The sequence below is a fragment of the Leucoraja erinacea genome, chromosome 11 (genome assembly GCF_028641065.1).
Source record: "Leucoraja erinacea ecotype New England chromosome 11, Leri_hhj_1, whole genome shotgun sequence".
NCBI classification, from domain to species: Eukaryota; Metazoa; Chordata; class Chondrichthyes; order Rajiformes; family Rajidae; genus Leucoraja; species Leucoraja erinaceus.
The window spans coordinates 11,258,777-11,264,749 of NC_073387.1; positions in this window are offsets into that span (position 1 = coordinate 11,258,777).

The following is a 5,973-nucleotide window of genomic DNA, read 5'->3' on the forward strand; positions in this document are numbered from 1 at the left end:
TCTAAATTGGACATTAACCCTTGGAGTCCTGCTCCCACCTCTTTTGTAGCTTCCCCCTCCCTGTGAACCCAGCCCCCCATCACAATCATTCTGAAGAAGGTTCCCGACCCAAAGCATCTTCTATCCATATTCTCCAGAGATGCTGCCTGGCCCGGTGAGTTACTTCAGCACTGTGTCTTTTTTGGTAAAGCAGCATCTGCAGACCCTTGTGTCTCCTTGGATTTTGTGCTGGATCAGATTCTAACTTCCTTTGGCCAATTTCTAGATTTGAGATGGAATGGTCATTTGACAAGGAATTGGAAACAGAAGAGGTGCAGCCATCAACATGTTCTAAAAGAATGGAGACCTCGAAATATTTATCATGTTACGACTCACGACAATCAGAGAAACTCTCCAATTCCTATTCCAAGATGCGAGCAGACTGAATTTTCAAGGGTATTCACGAGGAAGAGCCAAATACAAACATCTCTTAACATTATAGAAAGTATGGCATTTTTTGAGTTCAGGTCTGTAAAATTGTTGATAAAGATTAAAACCTATGGTTCAAAAATCCAAATTATTTTTTTAGTTTAGTTTTAGAGAACTCAGGCCACTCAGTCCGCAACGACCAGTGATCCCCGCACATTAACACTACCCTACGCACACTGGGGACAATTTTACATTTATACCAAGCCAAAACCTGTACTTTGGAGTGTGGGAGGAAACCGAAGGTCTCGGAGAAAACATACGCAGGTTACGGGGTGAACGTACAAACAGACAGCATCCATAGTCGGGATCGGACCCAAGTCTCTGGCACTGTAAGACACCAGCTCTACTACGACAACACCATGATGCCCTGACTTTCTGATATATTTTAATGGTGATGTTTGCACATAGATACTGTAGGCATGGTATTTAGAATCAATAAAATGAATTCATCGAAGAACTGATGAAGTATGATTTAGGATCATAATTGGAGTTTTTTTTGAAGTATACGTTTTATAGAATGAATGGTGATGTAGTTGGATGACGAAAACACATTAGGTTTATATCTGCATTATATCTGGGAAGTATTAAGGACCGTGGTCCAACAAAGTCCTCTGTTACCAAGGTAATCCACAAATAGCATGAGGGGCAAATTAATAAGATTCAAAATGATCAAGATGGATTGAATGGATTAGGTAAGGAGTGACAGATGGAACTTAATGCAGATATAAACCTAATGTAATGCATGTTGATGCAGGAAACATGAAACAGGTGTTTGTCAGAAGAACTTTACCTCAGTTTTGTCAGGGGTGGGGGAGGGAGACAATGGAATTGTAGAAACCCAATTCTACTGCCAGTCCTTCAATGCCATCTGTCAGGAAGACCAGTGTTAAAATTACAGGGATGGATGGGATATCCCGAAGGTCCCCGATCTGTGCTAGTCCATTGTAAGTGTAAAAACCTCATCCTACCAGGAAACTGTCAAATCACTTCCATTAAAATACCAACCAAAATTACAGGGAAGGATGGCACAGAATGAATTTCAATTTTGAGCAGATCAATATTAAGTAACCACCAAGTCTCCATCTCCTTCTCCATCCCTTTAAACAGAAAAAACTGCTACATTAAGGCAAAATGGATTACAATGAAAGATGGAGAAAATTCTCTGCAAGTATTCAATCACTTTGTCAGCTAATTTAGTCTTAACGAAAGATGAAGTTAGTGGAAAACTCTCGTACAGGTTGCAAATGCAATTTATTGGCCAACACACCAAAGCTTCTAATCTGTGCTCCTCTCTTTTGAAACTACTAGGGAGAGCTGACTCAGCTGGATAATGATCATCTGGATTCACTGGATTTCATGCACATTCAGCTAAACCTATTATCCACAGTACATCCCAAACTAACCTAGGGCAGGCAGTCAGAACTTTTTCTCTCAAGAGAGAAAAAAATCAAATCTCAGATGACATATTTAGTTTTTAGTTTAGACTTACAGCGTGGAAACATGCTCTTCAGTCCACTAAGTCCACGCTGACCAACGATCACCCATACACATGTCAACAGGCGGCAAGTCAGTGAACAATGACTCAGTGTGATTGCTTTGATTTTCTCAAATAGCCTCTTTGGTTGTTTTCTTTGTTTTTTTGTGGTTGGTGGGAACAGAAGAGCATTAGTTTGCTAGTTCTGCATGTTATCCAGGTAAATCATATTACACAAGTACAATAAATTCTATTTTTAGTTTTAGAGATAGAGCGTGGGAGCAGGTCCCTTGGCCCACCGAGCCCATGCCGACCAATGATCACCCATATGCTAGTTTTACACACCAAGGACAATTTACAGAAGCCAATTAACCCAAAGATCCTATAGCGGAGCAAGATCGATCACTCCTGCTAAATGCAATGGGCTGATGTGTAGTGCGCAACGGAGAATGGGCCTTTTTTTCATCCATTTCCTTAACCCGACCCAACCCACGGTGTAATCAACATTGCGGGGGAACAGTTTGTGTTAATAAATTACAATTCTGAAAATGAGGGGAAGATTTTTACCAAATAACTTTTATTTTTATGAAGATGTTTCTGTAACCGGATTCCATCTCCGCACTAGTATCTTTGCTCCGTTATGGGATCTTTGGTGCGGAGACTGAAACCGGTTACGGAAAAGGGGGCCGAAAATTACCCATGAATCTGCCCATGACCGTATTATGTCTTTTTCATCGAGTGGTCTATCATGTTTGCTATAGGATTAACCTACAAAGCTGCACATCTTTGAGATGTGGGAGGAAACCGGAGCAGCCAGAGATAAACTATGCGGTCATTGATTCACAGGGAGAATGTACAAATTCTGTACAGACATCGTCCATAGTCAGGGTTGAACCTGGGTCTCTGGCGCTGAGGCAGCAATTGTGCCCTCAATATGCCGCACCAGCGTATCTTCAAGGCGCGAGGGGAAAAGTTTAAAGGAAATGTGCAGGGAATGTTTTTTAGGCAGAGGGTGGAGAGTGCCTAACGGCTGCCTGGGATGGGGATGGAGGCAGATATGATAGCAGCATTTAAGAGACTTTTAGATAGGCATGGATATGCAGGGAATGGTGAGATATGAATTATGTGCAGGCAGATATCAGTTGGCCTTAATATCATGTTCAGCAAAGACATTGTGGGTCAAATAACTTGTTCTTGTGCTGTACTGTTCTATGTTCGAAACAAGACTAGTCAAGAGAAGAGAGTGTTTTATTGTCATATGTCCCAGACGGGACGATGAAATTCTTACTTGCTGCAGCACAACAGAATATGTAAACATCCATATTACTAAAAGTCTGATATTGACCGCTTTTGGCCCACTGTGCTGCGATTTCTGAGAGAGTCAAGTCAAGTCAAGTCAAGTTTATTTGTCACATACACATACGAGATGTGCAGTGAAATGAAAGTGGCAATGCTCGCAGAACAACAAAACATCTAAATAAATTATAAACACAATCATAACACACATACTGAGAGAATGCCGCCGCCTATGGCCGTCATTTTTTGCCACCTCGCTCAGAGCCCCCCTGCGCCTCCCTGGACCAGAGGACTTTTCCCATCGATGACGAATCAGAGAGATAATAATGTTTTTAAAAAATTCACCATCCTCTCTGCTGCCCCTGCTGAAGTGGTGTGCCTCACTCAGTCTCTGCAAGATGGATGAAGCCCAAGGATCACGCCTCTCTGAGCTCTGAATAACACTGAACAAATGTCTACTCAACTGTGAGTCCTCTTAATGTGGTTTGAAAATGAAAATGGTTTGTTTGAAGTAAACAAATGGTTGCAAATGGTTGTTTGGGTGCTTTGGCTTGAAGTTAAAAGACACTACTTGCTGCAAATGGTGACTTGAGTGCTTTGGCTTGAAGATGAAAGGCACTACTTGCTGCAAATGGTGGCTTGGGTGCTTTGGCTTGATTGAAGTTGAAAGGCACTACTTGCTGCAAATGGTGGCTTGGTTGCTTTGGCTTGAAGTTTAAAGGCACTACTTGCTGCAAATGGTGGCTTGGGTGCTTTGGCTTGAAGTTGAAAGGCACTACTGCAAATGCACTTACTTCCTGTTTGCACTGTATATTGATTTTAGATAAAACGCTACCACTTACAGCTGTGATTTTTGGCCATCTTACTCAGTCCCCCTGTGCTGAGCATGTGCAGAGAATTCTTCCCATCAATGAAAAATAAAAGTTGTTGGTGTTTAAAAAATGTTGAGAATCTCTCTCCTGTCAATCACGCCATGAAGGCTACACCTTTTCTGGTGGGAGGGGGAGGGGTTATAAAACCCGGCAGTGTGGGTGTGGCTCAGTCTCTGCATGATGGGGAGGGAGAGGTTACGACTGTCTGAGCTGTAAATCAACTGAACACACTGAATGTCTACTGAACTGTGAGTTTGGTGTTTTGTTTGGTTTTATGGCAGTTTCACCCTGCATGAAATGGTATGAAGCTGCATTTGAATTTGGTGGCCTTGCACCCTGCTTGAAATGGAATTTCAAGGAATAGCCATGAGTCAACTGCCAGCCCACCAGCTATGAGTGAGCTGCCAGCAGATCAGGCTTGAGGGACTGAGCTTCCACCCCAAGAACCTATACCAGCGTTCCAGAAAGCCCCCCCCACTGGCCACCAATATTGGAATTGGTGGAGAGGTGGAATATTACGTCGGGGGACCAGCCCACCGTGTGAACATGGGACCCAACGGGTCCCACTTAGTCTAGTTGTATATAACAGGGAAAAAAGGAAAAGTTCAATAAATATGACTATGCAGCAGGATATGTAAATGTGTCAGATCTTTTTTCACCTTGCATTATTATCAGTTTAAACAATGGTTCTAGAAAAGGCCATCAAGGGCAATGTAGTTGGTTGTTCAGTTATACATCCTTTATTGTACTGTCAACCTGACAGATGTATAAGCATGTAGTGAAGCATTGTATATTTTCCCATAGGACACTAGCAAATGGCCCATGTTCTGTCGTTCCTGATTTTTCTACTCTGGATAAAAGACACTGTGAATAGGTCAGTTCCCAAAGCATTTCCATTGACTCACTGACATCGCTGTGATCTATTCACGGTGTCTTTTATCCAGTGTAGAAAAATTAGGAATGACAAAATATAGGTTTAAGATGAGAGGGGAAAAATTTAATTGGAATCTGAGGGGTAACATTTTCAATCAGTGGATGGTAGGTATATGAAACAAGCTTTCTGAGGAATTCGTTGAGGCAGGTACTATAACAACATTTAGAAGGTTTGAACAGGTACATATATAGGAACATTCTAGAGTCTATGAGCGAAATGCAGGGAAGTGAGACAAGTGTAGATGGGGCATCATGGGCAAGTTGGGCCGAATGGCCTGTTTCCGTGCGGTATGACTATGCCTATTAATACTCTTCCAATTTTCCCATCAGTCACCTACCCAAGAGGTGATTTGCAGCAGCCTGATAACCTATCAGCATGTATTTGAGGTGAGGAGGCAGACCAGAACAAGTTGTGAAAGCCACATGATTACAAGGGGAATGTGCAAATGCCCCGAGAAGACCAAACCTGAATCACTGCATTTTATGTAGTGCAGTATGTAATATGGTGCCAGAAACATTTGTGTACTCTTGTGAACTGCCTCAGTGTAATCTACTATTCGTACACTCTTGTAGTTAGGTATGATTGAGCTCACATATAATACGTTTTACTGGACTGTATGCAAGAATAGCAATCTCACAGCACCTAGGTACATGTCACATAAAGTGCCATTGAACATTACTACACAGACATTAAAAACTATAATTTGACTTGATTTTTATTTATTCAGTTATGGGATGTCACTGCGAAGGCGAGCATTTACTGCCTAAATTAATTGGCACGAAGACGATGGTGGTAAACCACATTCTTGACACAACAGCAGTTGCATGCAGGATGGTAACGTTGAAAGAATGGGACTATAACCATATTTCTAAGTCACGATTGTGTTGGATTTAGAAGGGAATATTCACGTGAAGGTTTTACGCGGGACC